General features: G+C 36.4%; 1 protein-coding gene and 1 non-coding gene across 3 annotated transcripts in view; one reads left to right on the top strand and one right to left on the bottom strand.

The window, feature by feature from the left end:
• Nucleotides 1-18,717, bottom strand: part of PPP1CB (protein phosphatase 1 catalytic subunit beta) — a 76,645-nt gene that overhangs the window by 50,428 nt on the left and 7,500 nt on the right. The gene's annotated exons all lie outside the window — the stretch shown is intronic.
• On the top strand, nt 11,555-11,626 carry TRNAE-UUC (transfer RNA glutamic acid (anticodon UUC)). The gene has a single exon. It is a non-coding gene; the product is annotated as a tRNA-Glu (tRNA).

The raw sequence follows: 18,717 nt of genomic DNA, 5'->3' as shown, positions 1-18,717 counted from the left end.
GGGAAGACTTAAGCAAAATAATGGAAGTAGAATTATGGAAACAATGTACAACAATGTAAGTGTAAAATGAACAAAGCAATTCAGTAAGAATGATGTGAAATTATGACCAAACTGGTCACAAGGAGAAATGAGAAGGTCCCTCAGACACTTCTTTGCAATGAACAATGGGGGTTTGAGACAATGTGTGGGGTCAGTTTTCTCCCCTTTATCCTTTGCTTTTAAGTACAAGGATGGATACCAAAAAAAGGAGATGAAAGACTGTATTACAAAATGTAGGTGACATAAAAATAAAAGGCATCAACCAAAGTATTAAAAAAAGATCTATTTATCTAATGGTAATAGAGAAATAAGGACAGAAGAAACGAAACAATATTCAACATGAGCAAACACTTTTGCCAACTTTAAGTCACAGAGTATCATATGATGATTTGGTCTGACAGAAACAAGACAGCTTCTAGAAAATTTACTTAAAGCATTTCAGAAAATCAGGAATTTAACAAGCTCTTGATTTTACTCTACTGAACCACTAAACATGTTCTAAAATAACGAAGCACTGAATATGAGAAAGTCAAAGATTTTTTTTAAAAGTACTAATCAATGGAAAGAGCATTTGAAGTTGATAAAAAAAAGGGCAAAAAATAAATGTTTCTGCCCAGCATGCCACACCCAAACAAGTAGATTAAGCTTGAGACACTACTTTTATTCTGTATGGTTTCAGAACATACAGAATTCTAATTTGGTCCAAGTATACTATACAGCATATATACATACACACAGAGAGATAGGATTATTAAAAATGATGGAGCTGCGAGAGAAACAACTAGTCTAACCTCATTTTTTACAGATGAGAAAATTAAGGGCCAGAAAGGTTACATGACTCATACTAAATCACACAGTGGCAAAATCAAGATGAACTAAAATGGCTTGACGCCTAATCTAGTGCTTTTTAAAGACCAAAGACACATGACAGCAGAATTACATTTAAATCCACTAATTTTTTCTTGGAAATAATTTTTGTTAAAAGTAAGTACATACTATACCCAAGGCATTTTACTGGAATGATTTTTCAGGACAGAGCAAATTTAACTTTGTTTAATCCAGCATGTTCATTTTTATACTTCTACAATTCCTTTTGTCAGGGAAGATGGAACAATATTTTACAAATCATTTATCTTTTAAAACTGGGAAACAAAGAAATTCTGAATATACTCCTTAAGAATACACATGAGGAATCAAGAGACCCACACAGTCAGAAATAAGTCCATGATCTCTTAATTCTAAATACTATTTAGCAAACTATCAAGAAACAAAGAAAGGTCTCAAGTCTCAACTTGTCACTGCAGAAATATTTCTTTAAAAGTGCTTTCACCTTTACTAGTATTTGTAAGGTTGAAATAAACGAGTGGCTTATAGGGGGAAAAAGGCTTTCTTTAAAAAGCCACTATTAGTATAGTTACAATATATACTTCAAGAAAACTAATCCAACTGACAGCATGAAGCCTTGCAATATCAGTTACCTATCCAGACTTTAGAAATCCACTTATCCATGACTAATGTTAAGAAATGCCAATGCCTTTTTAAAAAAAAAATATCATTTCCAAACCTGATACAAGTATAACGAAACTTTATTTTTTAGAAAACACACGTACTGCATTAAATGTTTACATATTAAAACAGTAATTATGCATATTGCACTTGGAGTTAGTAGGCATGAATTCTAGTTCTAGGTCTATCATTCTTCTGTGTTTGGGTCAATCACTGGGCATAATCTTTTAAGAGGCTCATTTTTCTCATCTGTAAAGGGAGAGTTTAAGGGTAAATAATCTCTAAAGTTTGTTCCAGTTCTAATGGTCTATGAACCAGTCTCCATATTGTGCTAAGGTGGATGCTTTTCTTTAGTTTGAGGCTGATTACTATACAATTGGCTCTGACACTTTTCTATGCTGTTGTTTTAATATGAAATTCAACCTCTCTAAATAATAGCCAAATATAGTATACTAAATTAGAACATACAGTACTTAACTGTGCTGCCATTTAATTCTTTTTAAATAACCACATCTGTTATGGATTTGACTAAAATAATTTCAAGTCTGTAATCTCCATAAAAAGGCTTATTTAAAAACAACCTTGATGGAAGCCAACCCTTCCATTTTTTCCTAAATCAATATTAGAATAAGGATACAAAAAATTATTCCGAATTTGGGAGAAAGTGGTTCATAGAAATATAATAAAAATGCTTTAAAAAAATCTTGGACCATCAGTAAAGGTTAAAAATTCTGTAATTCCTTCATACTTCTCTTAAGGGGAAAAAGGTAAATTATTGTTATGCCATAACCATAAGAACTTACTTACATTAAAAAAAAAAAAAAACTGGTTGGCTTTTCATAGAATAAGATTCCCAGAATTTCATGTCTGGAATTCACTCCATAGTGATAAGTTCAAGCAATAGCTAAGAGTTCTCATCACATTATACTAAGGTGGCCATGTACCCTTTTAATAGAGCTTCTCCAAAGACAGGGAATTCATCACCTGCTGAAGCAGTTCATTTTTGGCTTTAGGATGACTTTGTTAGGAAGTTCTTCCTTAAAAACTATCCTAAATTTGCCCCCTTTGCAACTGACTCCCATTGGCTCCTAGTTCTGCTGAGAAGAACAAGTCTAATCCCTATTCCACATGGCAGCCTTTCAAACATTAAATGACAGCTGTCATGTCAGGCTTCCTCCCCTAGCCTCAATCCTCAGGAAAATATCCAACTTCTTCAACAGATCTTCATATCACATGAACAGGGAGCTTCACCATCCTGGCTGCCCTGGTCTGTATGCTTTCTTAGTCTTTTTCTTAGTTTTTCTTAGTTTCTATGTACAAATCAATATGCTAGGAAATAGGGATACAAAAACTAAATTATCCCTTTCCTCCATGACCTTACATTCTATTGGGGAATATAACATATACACAGATAAATAAATACAAAATACAAACCAAATAGAAAGTAATGTTACGTGGGTACTGATGATATTAATAAAAAATAATAGCACTTACTGCGTACCAGACACTATATGAAGCACTTTATAAATATTTCATTTGATCCTGACAACAGCCCTGGGAGGCAAATGCTATTATTATGATGCCCATTTTACAGTTGAGGAAACTTAGACAAACAGGTGAAATGAATTGTCCACCGCCACACATCAAGTGCTTGAGACTACATTTAACATTCTTCCTTACTTTTAACAAGTCTTTCTGACTCAAGGCCCAGAATTCTCTTCACTGTGTCACCTACTGGGTAAAACTTTGTATAGGTGGCAACTGAGCTGAATTTTGAAGGGATCCACGAATTCCAAGAGGTGGAGATGAGGGAGGAGAGAAAATCAAGCAGAGGGGATAGATATCCTGTGCAAATGAATGGAGGTGAGAATTGAATACTGAATATGAAGAGTAAGTTGGCAAATCTGGCTAGATAAAACATAAAAATTTATGAGAGGAAATTGTGAAATATGTGTTGAAAGATAGGCTACAGTCATACTGTGAAGGGCTTTAAATGCCAGGACTCGATTTTCTGAGAGAACTTCAAAAGTCTAGCTAGGAGGCAAAAAAGGTCTTTTCTAACATACAGTGGGTAAGACAGTAAAGGGTATGAATGCTTCCTAAAATGGAATCCCTGGAACTGAACACAATACTCAGTTGCAGTCTGCTTTACATAGAACAGAGCAGGAGCATCACTTCCTTATCCCTAAAATCTCTTTCTCAATGAATCCTAATATACCTTAATTTTCCAAACTACCATAATGAACTTACCACCCATTCCAACCCCCAGATTTATTTAAAAGGAACTGCCATATAGCCACACAAATGGGAATTTGATTTTTAAAAACCAAGTGTTAGGACATTTATTCCTATTAAATTCATCTTAATAGACTGGCCTTGCTTAGTGTATCTTGTCAAGATCTTCGTATATCTTGTTGTTTAGTATGATAGGCAACACTGCTAATGTTGTGTCATCTGTAAATTTGATAAGCAAAAGATCTATGACTATCCAAGTCACTGATAAAAATATTACTGGGCTACACACAAATCCCTGGAGTGTGCCACCTTTCTGCCAAGCATACACCCAGTTCAACAGCAACATTAATTCTATTACTGTCTATGCCACATCTTTTATACAAAGATGGTATGAGATATTTTGTCAAATAGTTTAATGAAATCTATGTAAACTAGGCTTAAAGCATTCTTCTGATTCATCAATTTAGTATTCAAATACTTCTATGACCTCATCTAATGATATAGATGACAACCCATACATGTCCACTCATCTGTGAGGCTCTTGACATCTCTGTGTCCCTAGTGCCTAGAACACAGGATGGGCATAGGGTCTAAATCTGTGATTTCATCTGCACAGGCAACTCCCAAATTAGAAAACTCCCTCTTCCAATGGAGGCCAGAACTTCCTCTGCAAACTATTTAGAGAGTAGTAGTGAGCCCTGAAAGAATAAGAGATTTGCTTGCCCAGAATCATACAGCCAATGTGTTGATCTTGAACCCAGGTCTTCCTGCTTCTGTGGCCAGCTCTCTATCAGCACACTGCCTCTAAAACACAGTAGATGCATAAGAAATAGATAATCTAGCTCTGCAATCTTTTTGGTAAGCATTCACAGAACCTACATGCAGAGACAATACATCCATTATTTTAAAAATACCTTGGTTGATGAAGAAACAAGCAGCTGGAGGAAATTTTCTTAAAGTACAATTAAAATGGCCAAACCACGAAAAGCAGAGAATCTATTTAAACATACCAGACTGGAAACCGAAGATAAATATAAAGTGAGGTTATATATAAAAAGGGGTTCTGAACTTTTTTGTGTCATGGACCCCTTTAGCAATCTGGTAAAGCCTATGGACTCCTCAGAATGTTTTGAATGAGTAGAAGTGTTGTAGTAGTAGTAGTAGTAACAAAAGCTAGCATTTATATGTTTTAAGGCTTACAAAACACTTTAAAAACATTGTCTTAACAGTTGCCAAATTCTGAAGTATCTGTCTCAGCCAATAGTTCTTGTATCTGGCTCCCTTCCTCAGCATCCACTACACCCTCATCTCTTTTGCCTAAATTACAGTCTAACTGGTCTTCCTGCCTCAATAATTTATTCTTCTTACTGCTTGCTGTTCCACAAATAATCTTAATACACAGAGCTGAGCACTACTTTCCTCTATAAAAACCATTCTGTGGTTCCCTATCGTCTATCAAATAAAATTTAAGTTCTTGATCCTGGCATTCAAGGTACTCTACGTTTACCTTTGCAGTTTCCTCATATTACTTACTCCCTTTCACATACCTTGTTTTAATCAAACCAGACTACTCTCTCTATCTCCTTCTTCCCCTCTCTTCCTCATTCCCATTTTGTCTTCTCCTTGCTCTGTACCTTTACTCACACGACTCCCTGTGTCTGGAATGTACTACAACTGGTACCTCCCCCTTCCTGGGCCAATTTACATGCTACCTCTTCCATGCAACAATTCTTATCTCTCTCTCTATGCTCTCCCATCAGCACTCAAATAAAAGCAATCTCCCCCTTCTAAATTAACATTGCCCAAATTTGCACTCTTCCCTCTTCTTTGTATCATAGTACTTATATACATTCTTATATTGCATTAGATTGAAAATCCCTGGAGACCTAGTGCTATTAGTTATATCTTTGTGTCCTCAGGACCTAGCACAGTGTCTTGTACTTAACAGCCTTTTAATGTCTTGAATTTAACTAAATTAAAATTTACATAAATTTAGGCTATAAAAAAACAGTTTATAGCAGAGTAGAAAGAATACCAGTTGTGTGACACCTCATTTCTAGTTAACGTGACCTTGGGGAAATCACTTAAGCTCTCAGAGCTTCCATTTCCTTATAAAATGGAAATGATATTTATGATAATCACCTCACAGGGTTACTGGGAGGGAAATACTTTGTAAAGCATAAAGCAATATGCAAATGTGAATAATTATTACTGAATTTCTGAGTCTTAAAAATAAAAAAAGCTCTAGCAATTAAAAAGTTATTTGTATATGGCCTCCAATGGGTTGATTTTAAGTGAAATTAAACAGCAGTGATTGGACTTTAAATACTTTTAATTGGATTTCAAATACTTTTAATAGGCAGATCAGTTTCATGAAATCCTGAAAAATAATGCTATATAAACATCAGGGAGTTATAGTAGAACTTCACTGACTGTCATATCACTTATTTGGTACTATAATAACTGACATTTTTCTAGCAGTCTGGAAAGTGCTTAATGTATACTAATACTAATCCATTTCTTTTCAGGTTCTTAGTCTGGAGTCAGTGAGCTTAAAAATTTTTTGATAACTTTATTTCAATAAAATTCATTTCCTTGGTTATTCTATGTATTTTATACATTTAAAAATACTATTTTGTGAAGGGGTCCATAAGCTGCAGACTGTCAAAAGGCACCATTACACACAAGAAAGTTAAGAACCCTACTTTTAGCCCAAAGTGGTGCCTCCTCTTGATACCTACCTTCAACTCCAGAAATCACTTTCTGAAAGCAGACTGGTACAGACTAGGTTTGGAGTCAGAGGATCATAAACTCACTTAATCTCAGTTCCTCATCTATAAAATGAGGGGGTTAGACTAGATGACCTGGGAGATTTCTTCCAGCTCTAAATCTATTATCTTATGATCAATTAAAAAGATCATTTTTGTATAAAACAGAATTTCTTTATATTAGGAAAAGAAACTATCTTAATTTGTACACTTTCAAACGTGGTATAGTCAATAGAGTACTGGGTCTGGAATCAATCAATCAACATTTAAGTGCCTGCTATGGGGCAACTAGGTGGGCAGCAAACACAACACTGGACTTGGAATCAAGAAATCTCATCTTCATAAGTTTGAATCTGGCCTAATTGTGTGACTATGGGCAAGTCACTTAACCATGTTTGCCTCAGTTTCTCATCTGCAAAATGAGTTAAGAGAAGGAAAGGGCAAACCATTCCAGTTATCTTTGCCAGGAAAACATCAAATGGGGTCATATGACTGAAAAACAATTAAACTGAAGTACCTACTATGTGCCAGGAACTGTGCTAAGTGCTGGAGATACAAAAAGGCAAGACAGGAGCTTACAATCTAATGGAGCAACTTTTAATCTAATGATCTCATTAGCTTCCATGGATTTAATTACAATCTCTATACTGATGATTCTCAAATCTACCTATCCTGCCCTAAACTCTCTCCTGACCTACAGTTTCGTATCTCTAATTCTTTTCAGACATTTCAAACTGGATATACAATAGACATCTTAAATTCAACATGTTCAAAACTGAACTCATTATCTTTCCTCCTAAAACCTTTCCCCTTCCAAAATGTTCTATTACTGTCCAGGGCATCCCCATCATCCCAGTCCCTCAGGTTTAAAACTCAGCTGTCATTGTAGATCCCTCATTGTCTCATTTCCCACATATCCAACATGTTGTCAAGGTCTTTTAATTTCACCTTGAATAAGTCCTATTCTTTTCTTTAACAATACCACCACTTTGAAGAATGCCCTTATCTCCAAATGGGTCACAAGTCCTTCCCCACTCTAATCCATTCTCTATTTGCCAGTCAAAGTAAATTTCCTAAAGCTCAGGTCCAACCACATCACTCTTTTACTCATTAAACTCCATTGGGTCTCCAGGTTCAAATACAAAATCCTCAGTTTGGTATTCAAAGCCCTTCATAACCTAGACCCTAACCTTTTCAGTCTTTTTACAGCTTAACCTTCTCCAATCCCCACAACATACTTTTCAATCCAATGACACTAGCCTCCTTGTTGCTGCACAAAGAAAACATTTCATTTCTGGGTTTTGGGCATTTTCTCTGGCTGTCCCCCATACTTGTAAATGTTCTCCTTCTTCATCTCTGCCTCCTGGCTTCCCTGAAATCCCAACTAAAACCTTACCTTTTACAGAAGTCTTTCCCAACTTCTTTTGATTTTATTGACTTCCCCCTTCTACTTACGTCCCATTCATCCAGTATGTGGACTGTTTTTGTTTGCTTAATAAATGTTTACTGATTCATTTTAATAACACATTATAACTGACCTTAGAGAAGAATTAAGATAGCCATTTCTTCCCTTCACTGTGGAGATTAGAATGAAAAGATCACAGCTCTACAGTAGGATGGCCCCAGACTCTAGATATATTAGTTGGCTGTGTAGAACTGTTTCCTTTTAAAATTTTTGTCACAAGGGAAGAATGGATACCTTCAGAGATGAATATGACATAAAAACAAAAGGCATCAAATAACATTTTATAAAAAAAAAGTTAAAATCTGTTTATTTCATTCAAATAGTACTTCTTTGAATTATGTCCCGCCAGACTCACTTCAGTCTAAAGTTTAGGTGGAGAGAAGAGTACTTGGAGATTTGAGAGCTAGTCTGATTCTGGTATCTTAGCAATTTTCAATTAGACAATCTCAAATTAACAATCTCAGCCCCATCTACTAAGAAACACACCCAGAGTGACAGTCATCAGCCTAGAAAGTCTAGACATAGTTGAGTAGCTTAGAGAATCACTGAAGGGTAGAAACAACATTGGCGATAGAGCTGTATTCTAACTTTCTGAACTAGGCATTGTTGTGTTGGAGTGGGCCATCTGGCATGAGATGTGGCTGACTAAATCAAAATGAATGAAACACAGCTTTCCATATCTGGGATCTGCAGTTTGTTGATATTATCAATTTTTAAAAATCTATTTGTCCACTAAAGAAATGATAGGTTCTCTCCACATATCCTTGGGTGCAGCCTTTTGACTGAGTCCGAGTTTTACAGAACAAATCTTTTTATTAAGGGGATTTGTTCTGTGAAGTTTGAATTCAGTCAAAGGGCAGCTCTGGAGGACCTAGAGGGCCATATGCTCCCCACCCCTGCTTTGAACCAAGGGAGTCTGCCACTTCAATGGCAGTTACTTAAAATTTAAATAACCAAAGGATTCTTCCTTCAGTAATTCCTTGATTCTTAAAAGTAAAGACTTGCCTTGATCTTTATGTGCTAGTAATCGACAAAGTAATGGAATGATAAATGTGGTTAAAATATGGTGTTTACATCTAGATTTAACTTTTTAAAGTTTATTTGGTGCTTAACTACTTTTGTTCCAGGGAAAAGAGAATTTTTGAGCAGCTGCAGCAGTACCTGCTTAATACAAGTGTGCCAAGAGGTTTGAAGGGCCACAAATATTGTTTGCTCTAAGGCCAAAGAAAGGAAATGGAAAGAAAAGCAAGATTACTTTATTAGCTAAGCAAGAACAGAAGACTGAGTTATTAACCAGTTTTTCTATGTTCCAATATCAGCCAGAGGCAATAGCTTTTTATTTTTTTAAATTCCTTTACCAATGAAATCACAGGTGTAGTCTTGATCCCTATCTGCATTTGAAAGGACGAAACTCGCTGAAACAAAAAAAATTTTTTTAAGCCAGTTGAGGATGACTTAATTCAAAGTCCCAGTTCAAAAAGGTAAAAAACGTAATTCTTGAGAAGGTACAATCAAACAGATGGATGTACAAAAAGTAGAGACCAACTTTCAAAAAGGATTCCTTGCTCGGTCAACAGCTAAGGCAGTGTCTAGTGCTCATGGACTATTACTTCTTTACCAGAGAGTTTTCTACCATAGTTACATGCCTGATAAAATAGCTACAAACACCCTTGGAAAGGGGGAGCAATGCAGTGCTTTTGTTAGATACCTTAATTTAACTCAACACCTACTTTTCAACAGCTCTGGTTTTGACCTACCTGAACCTCCATCAAAACTCTGGTGCAAATTGATGCTTCAAATGTTGCAGTCAGGGGACATCGTCTCAAAGGTGACCAATTCATTTAATCTACTGCACAGCTTTATGTACTCACAAAAATTAGTGTGACTGAGAAGCAATATTATTCCACTGGGGAGCAACAGTTCAAAGCTTCATTAAAACTTGACAATAATCTTTGGAGAGGATCTATCATTCCCCATTAGTGGATAGATATATAGATATTATATATATATATATATATATATATATATATATCACGCACACATATATATACACATACATATATATGTTTTTAAAACTTTACAGCATCTACGAACTGCAGATTATCAAATATATAGTAAGTTTTTCTTCATTCGTTTTGATTTAACGAACTCCTACAAACCATGGCATGGAAACCCAAGACACCAATGCCTAGTCCTGAAAGTTAGAAAGTCTGACCACCAGGGTTGCTCCTACCTTTCAACGAATCTCTGTCCTACTCAACCATGCCTAGTCTTCCTAGACCTAATCCCTCACAGTAGCTAGGTCAAGATAACAAGACTCCATTCCAACGGACAGTCATTCTTCAGAGTCAAGATAGACCCATACCCAAAGCGGAGCTGGTTTCTAGCATCTATCACTGCTGTTTAGCCCTTGGCAAAATTCTAGGAAAATAGAGAGAATCAAAACAATGGAACTAATAGCCTAGCTCTTAAAAACCAGACAACACAAACTACTTAAGAACGAACTCCATTTGATTAAAAAAATGCTGGGAAAATTAGGAAGCAGTCTGGAAGAAATTAAGCTTAGACCAAAACCATATTCCACTGTACATTCTAAATGGATACATGACCTTAATATTAAAACTGATAAGGGTTTGGTATCCAAGATCTATAAATAATCAACATATATACATATTTGTAAATGTACATCTATTTTATAGAACCAAAATCCATTCCCAACAGATAAATGATTAAATGATATAAACAAAAAAATTTCAAAAGAATTGCAAGATATTAACAAACATCCATATGAAAGAATAGTCAGATCACTAACAAGTGAAATGCAAATCTTAAATAACTGAGATTTCAATACAAAGCCTGCAAATTGGTAAAGGTGACAAAAGATGGGAATAGTTGGCATTGGATGGATTGTACGAAGACAGGCACATTAGTGCGCTGATGGTGGAGCTGTGACTGTACAATCATTTTGGAAAGCACATCAGAATTATGCAAATAAAGTGACTAAACGTCCATTCCTGCTGACCCAGAGATTCCATTTCTAAGTGGCTTATACTCCAAGGAAGCCAGTGATAAGAAGAAAGTCCCTAAACACATGAAAATGATCATAGCAGCACATTCTGTGACAGTGAAGAGCAAATTGTGGTACATGAATGTACTGGAATACTTCTATACTGTAAGAAATGAAGATGCGGTAACCATAGAGGAGCATGGAAAGATTTATATAAAGTGATGCAGAGTGAAGTTTGCAGAGCCAAGAAAACATACACAATGACTACAATAATGTAAACGGGAAGAACCACACACACACACACACACACACACACACACACACAGGCAATCACAAGTTAACGTAAAATTATAAAGAAAAAAGAAAAAGCATGGCCTGAAAGAGGAGATATGAAAAGATAAATGCCCCATCCCTCCCCTTTACAGAGGTAGTGATGGGGTTCAGACTCTGGGAACTTCCTTGAGCTCCCCTGGAATTTCCTCACTGAACCCCATTTGGGGTCCCCTATCACCCCTCAACCTCTTCATTTTTGGTTCCCTGGTGGTCTAGTGGTTAGGATTCGGCGCTTTCACCGCCGCGGCCTGGGTTCAATTCCTGGTCAGGGAACCAAAAATGAAGAGGTTGAGGGGTGATACGGACCCCAAAACACCGACGGTCCGGGTCGTGCTCAAATGAATTCGACTCAAGCCTTCTTAAAGCCAAAGAAAACAAAGTTTATTAAGGATTCACCTAATTGGGTTGCCTCTTAAGGAGCCTAAGCATTTGTAACGCTTGTATTCACAAGCAGGCCAGATAGAATCTCAGCTAGACAGAGTCTGAGCTGGATTGCATCTGAGCGCCTTCATGGAGGCAAGGTGGGACTTAAATACAGAAGAGTATAGGAGGGATCTGGGGGGGGGGGAATCTGGTAGTCCAGGGTGATGGGAGGAGGGGTTTAGGAAGGGTCTTGAGGAGAAGTCCAAGGAGGGTCAAAGACTGGAAACACCTGAAGGCAATGGAGGGTTTGGGTGGGAAGCAGGTAGGGCAATTAAGGGATAACAGACAATGATCACAGATTTGTGTATGAAAGGCCAGATTCTGTGAGGAGATACAGGAAGAGATCAATTTGAGTATGAAAGGTCAGATTCTGTGAGGAGCAACAGAGAGCTCAATTTTAGTATGAAAAGTCAGATTCTGTGAGGAGAAGCAAAAAGAGCTCAATTTGAGTATGAAAAGCCAGGTTCAGTGAGGAAATTCCAGGGGAGCTCAAGGAAGTTCCCAGAGTCTGAACCCCATCAGTAGGAGTCCACAAATGTTGCAGATTATATAATATTTTAAGACTTTTTCCAGTATGTTCATCAGTTGTGCTGTTTTTTCCTCCTTTTTTTTTTGGCCTTAAAAACACCATTTGTCATTTGAGATATGTCTCTATGGGAGGGGGAGGAGGGATAAAGGTAGAAACTATGGCAATAAAAAATACATCAATAAAAACAGATTAAAAAATAAACTTTTCAATTAACAAACATTTATTAATCATTTTCTATGTGCCAGGCATTGAGATATGAAGAAAAAAGGACAAAAACAAGGTCCCTATTCTCAAATAGTTTACATTCTAATGAGGTAGGCAATATGCAAATAAATACAAGATAAGTTGTTGTGTTTGTCCTTTATGAAGAGGACCATGACAAGAGGGAATGACTTGCAGCTGACTTGGATTTGAGTAAGGGAGGGCTGTGTAAGGTCACCAGCCTCACTTTCTCCTCCAGAGCCAGCTGGGTCCAGTGGCCTGATATTTGTCAGGCTGACTAGCTCAGGATCCAATGGGAGACCCTAACCTTTTAAGGCTAAGGTCTTTTCAGGGTCTCACTTTAACTGAGATAATGCCCATTTCAGTGAATAGGCCTCTTTAAGAAGTGAGTCAAGGGATGGCCCCTTCAATTAAAAAAAAATAAATTACTGGGAGGGGAAGACCCTCAGGGGTTGCTGGCCAAAAGAGAAAACAGTTACTATCATATTCACTTGGGGCTAGGAGGCAGGGATCTATTGTGATTCAATCTAAGAGCTCCACAAAGAGTTGGTTTAAGGCTTGGTCTTTGAGAGAGAAATCTTGTCAGTAAAACTCAAGTTAATGAGCTAGCTTTCAGCCAACAAAATGAACCTTCTTTTGGGCAGAGCACCCTTAGGTACGGAGAGGGAGAAGGAAAGGAGACTACTCACATGTTGTGTTTGTCCTTCTTTCTTGAAGAGGTCCATGACATTAGGGAATGATGACATGAGTTGCAGTTGACTTGGATTTGAGGGGCCACCCCTAAATTGAAAGCTAAATCTTGAAGGAAGCAAGGGAAGCCAGAATGGAAGAGGGAGAGAGGAAAGAGGCATTACAGACATGGAGGACTGACTAGTAAAAATACATGGAGTTAGGAGATGGTGTTACATGTGAGGAACAGCAAGTAAGCTGTGTAGCTGGATCACAGACTAACAATGGAAAAGAAAGGAGGGGCCAGGTTGTGAAGGGCTTTTGTGAAATAAAAGATTTTATATTTGATTGTGCAGTATGTAACAGAGAGGCAATGGAGTTGACTGACTAGGGCACAGACATGGTCAAATGTGCACTTTGTGAAAAATCACTGACAGTTGAATGAAAGATTGAGTAGGAAGAGACTTAAGAGCAGGGAGACCAATTAGAAGGCTACTGCAGTAGTACAAGTAAAAGGTGATGGGGCAGATGCTTCAGAGAAAAGTGAAAAGGGGGAAAAGTGGAGGCACCAAGTACAAACACCTTTCTCAAGTTTAGCCTAAACACGGTTATAGGATGACAGCTAGAAGAGATGATCAAGTCAAGTTAGGGTTTTGTTTTTTGAAGATGGACAGATTAGTAAACATCAGGGAAGGAACTAGTAGATAAAGAGAGACTGAAGATAAGAGAAAGACTGAATAATGGTGGGGCAATCTGCTAAAGATGGGATCAAGGATGCATGAAGAGGGGTTAAGACTTAGCAAATAGAAGGGACTGCCTGTTCATCACAGACAGGGGTGAAAGAGGAGACATTAAGGGAAGATACTTCAGTGATATGTGACAAGCAGAGGGTGAAGGGCTTATTTTTTTGCATGAAGTACTTAATAATTTAGGTCCTCAGCTGAGGGGGGTTGGTAAAGAGGTAAGGCTGTTAAGATATGATAAGGTTTGAAATAGTTAATGTGGTGAGTGGAATACTAAATCAGTTAGAAAGGTTAAAAAAGTTGCTATATACAAATTCATCCAGGACTTTTGTGTGGGAGGGATATATGCCCTGAGGAAAGGGCTTTGAATAGGAGCAGAGAAAAAATTAGAAAAGGAACATTCAGAAGGAAATACAGATAACCAGAGCAGTTTTGTTACTCCTGTGTTAAAATATTTTTTAATACATATTTTTAAAGAGCAGTATATAATAGAAGTTCAATTTCATATATCATCTTTTCTGCAGATTGAAATGTTTTATGATATTAAGTCTACTTAAAAAATTGGTTAAGTGAAAGGAATGGAGAGATAGAAATAACAGAAAACAGAAAGGCACATGTAAGACAGACTTGGAAGAATGAAATATTGGCTTAGCTAGGTGGAAAAGTACTCTAGTTAGTTAAGTAAAATGCAAGCTATTTATTGGTGATGAACAACTTATTTACCTCTCTTCTGTACTTCTAGGCAGAACTACATTTTGGAACTATGATCAACATTTAAATTTTTAAACAAATGCCTGCTTTATGGCTTATTCTTTGAAAGATCACCAAGTTCTTACCAACAAGGCAAGCACAGGAGAAAGCCAGTTAAATAACAAGTAATTATGGAGTACCTAATAGCAGTAATTTGGGAATTATACGTTGGGCTCAACACAGGAATTCAGTAAGTACTAAATTGAATAAAATCACCATAGTATTCACTTAAAAAATGAAATAAAATAAATTCATTTTTAGAATGAGATCAAATCTAGAAAGGCTAAACTCCAAGGCATTATTTTAAACAAGTGGGTTTTTTTAAAGTGTCATTTGACAATCATCTGAAAAGTGCCATGTTTTGGTTTTTTAAAGTAACTATTTGTTGCAAAGAAAAAGCAAGTAAAATAAGTGAAGAATGTATTCAAGATTCTAAGAGAGTACACTAAAGAGACACAAAGAACATAACATGCTTAGGTTAAAAATACATAAACACTTGAGAGTTTTATGAGAAATAGCCCCCTTCCTCATTCATTTTTTAAATTAAAAACAGAAAATTCTATTCAATAAATACAAGACAGATCCCCTCTCCTAACCCCATTCCCAACAGGATCACAGAGTTGGAAGGCACTTTAGAGGTCATCTAAGCCTAATTTCCAAATTTTAAAGATGAGGAAACTGAGTCAGACAGGTGCAGTAACTTGCCTACAGTCACACAGATATTAACTGTTAGTCAAGATTCAAACCAGGTTCTCTCACATCAAATCCATTGTACCACTGGACTTTCAGTTCTATAATCTACCCAGGTAAGAGAGAAAAATGGGTGAGAAAGAGAGAAAGCAAAGAGGCAACAGCCAAATAATCTGAAAGGTTATTAAAGCCCTTAGTAAAGATCTAACTCATCTACCAACCCTACTTTAAAAATATGCAACCCCTTTAGGGCCCCCCCCCCAAAAAAAGGGAGGAGGGAGATAATAATATTCCTTATCAGGTCTCTCCTTTCCTATGAAAAATTTAAAGCTATTTTTATTTTGCAAATATTTATCAAAACTATCTTACACAATTCAATCCCTCTTCTCCAAAATTTAGAAAGGGTAGTCCAAAAAAATAGGAGAAAAACAGGTCTGTAAGAACTTCCTCTTTCAAAGTTAAAGTTATTTCACTTCAATTCAACTAAAAATTCTTATATTATCTGGATTTTTAATAACATCCACTGATTACACTATGCAACTCTAGATGTAAGTCTGTTCTTGATAGGCATGATAAGAGTAGTATAATAAAAGCGCTGGACATAGGAGTCAGGAGCTCACATTCCCTGCCGATAGACAAGAAAAGAAGGAAAAAGAATATTTTTGTTACTGTTCTACTGTTTTTTGTTAGCTATTGTTCTACTGGTTTTTCTTATTTTACTGCAGCTATTTAGATAAGTGTTCCCATGTTTCTCTGGATACCAATTATTTTTCTTAACAGTGTTAATAGTATTCATATACTACAATTTGTTCAACAATTTCCCTGTTTATGGACATCTACTTTTTGCTACCAAAAAGTAGTAAGATAATTTTGATAATATATAAGATCTTCCTTTGGAAATACATGCCAAGTCATGGGATCCCTAGGTCAAAGAGTTTGAACAGTTCAGTGACTTTTCTTCTATAATTTCAAATTGTTTTCAGGGTAAAGCTAGATCAATTCAAAACTTCAACAAAAGTGTATCTGTGTGACTGCCTTCCCCCACACCCTCCAATACTGATTTTTTTCCATCTTTTATCATCTTTGAGGATAAAATCTCAAAAGTAAAATGATATTGATGCAATTTCTGAAGTTTAAAAAGTATATTAATTCAGATAGAATGGTTACTTGCTTCCACCTTTGCATTCACCACAACAATTAGCCAAACAAGACCAATAAGGCATTTTATTCAGGGTAGTGGGAATTTTCTAAATAAAACCTAACACTAACCCACTTTGGCTAAACCTTTTATGCCTCAGACAGCCAGGAAGCCAAAACAATGATGATCCAAAGAAGATCCTCTCCATTGCCTTAAAGGGAACTCTCAGCCTAACCCTACATAAAAGAGGTGTCACTCCTATAAGACCAGTATTTTCATTAATATGGGAAAACCCCTGTGAGGAACTCCCATTACAATGCAACTGTCCTGCAAGTTATATAGTCTATATATAAGAGATTTGTTGGGCCACTAAGAGGTTGTGATTTGTCCAGAATTACATAGCCAGTATGTTAGAGACGGAATTTGAATACAAGTCTTCCTGACAAGTACTATGTTTGTACTACGCTGCCTACTGCTTACATATTAAGTAGTCATTTAATAAATATGTGTTAAACTGATGTTCAGTTCATCATCATAATGATCAATCTTCATCATAACTACCAGTTACAACTCAGGAAAAGAATTTAAAGCAATCAGCCCAATGTACTGCTGTGGCTAAATAACCAATGAAATGCTGAACAAAATCAAGAGAGGTTTAAGAAATTAAAGAGAACTTTTGCCAATGGAGTAGGGAACTCAGCACCTAATAAAAACTACTGGGAAAACCAGAAAGCAGTGTGGCAGAAACTAGACACAGACTAACACCTCATGATAAGATCCAAGTAGACACATGACTCAGATACAAAAGGAAGTATCACAAGCAAACCAGAGGAGCAACAAAGAAATCACGACAAGATCCATGGATGGGGAAGAGCCCACAACCAAACAAAGAATACGTGGGGAACAAAGAAGACAAAATGGATAATTCTGATTACACATAACAAAATCTTTGCACAAACAAAATCAATCATAGTTTTAAAAAATGGACTTTTACAAAGATATATTTAGTTGGAAGATATGGAGCAACAACAATGTTCAAAGTTTTCCCAAAACCTTGGGGGCCATACACTCCCTATATCATCTTGGTGGGAAGGACTTGACTAAATTCCTACAAAGCGTTTGTCGCAAAAGTTCACATCCAAAGGCAGCTCTACTGTTGTTTGAGTCCTTGTCTCAAATACCATTTAACTGGGGTCTCAAAAGTCATTCTTTGCTTCTGAGGGGCACCTTGTTGCACTGGCTCTGAAACTCAGGCTTTACAATGAATTTGGCTCTTTGACCAGATGCCATGGACAAAGGAGACAATTATATCCACTGAAATTAACTTCTCTCTTCTTGATGCTGACCTTCTTAAAACATATGCCCAACAGTGAGATTATTGTGCCAAAATTTGTTAAGTTTAGTAACTATTCCAGGATAATAACAATTTTTCCCCCCAAAATGGCTCGAGTCAATTCACATTTCTACCTACAGTGTCAGCATTCCTGTTTCCCTACTCCGATTACAACACTGTTGCTGCTTTTGATTCTCTTTGCCAAATTAACAGCTATGAGACAAAACCTCAGAATAGGCTTAAATTGCTTCACTTTTACTAGCGATCTGGAGTATTCTTTCATGTTTGCTGATAGCTTCTATTTCCTTAGCTAAGTTTCTGTTCAAATCCTCTGACCACTTATCTATGAATAAAGTGCTCTATCATATATAGTGTCTTAAAAGCTTTAAACTGCACTGAGACTTTTGTATTAGTTACTCTGTATGTCAATTTCCTAAATATCTGGATGTAAGACTTTTAAAAGAGATAGCTTGATGTAAATATGTAAATAAATGTAAATAATGTAAATATCTCACCCCCTCAAAGGCAACAGTCTTTTGTTACAGTTTAACTCATATAAACACTTTTCATTTTATCTAATCAAAATAATCTCTTTCATGATCAGCTCTGGCCATTGCTTAAATCTCCACCTCATCAGTTGTGAAAGGTATCTTCTTCTCTCATATGATTAATATCATATCATTTCTCATATCTTTAAAAAATTATCTGACCTTTCATATTTAGTTCTGTATCCATTTGGAGCTAATTATAGTATTTGGTATAAACCTGATTCATACTTTCTACCAAACTTGTCGATAGTGTTCAGTTGACTGAACACTTATGTTCAACTGATCCTGGATCTGACTTACCTAGTCTGTACTAGTAACT

The sequence above is a fragment of the Notamacropus eugenii genome, chromosome 1 (assembly GCF_028372415.1).
Source record: "Notamacropus eugenii isolate mMacEug1 chromosome 1, mMacEug1.pri_v2, whole genome shotgun sequence".
Taxonomy (NCBI): Eukaryota; Metazoa; Chordata; class Mammalia; order Diprotodontia; family Macropodidae; genus Notamacropus; species Notamacropus eugenii.
This window is presented reverse-complemented; position numbering and strand designations above follow the sequence as displayed.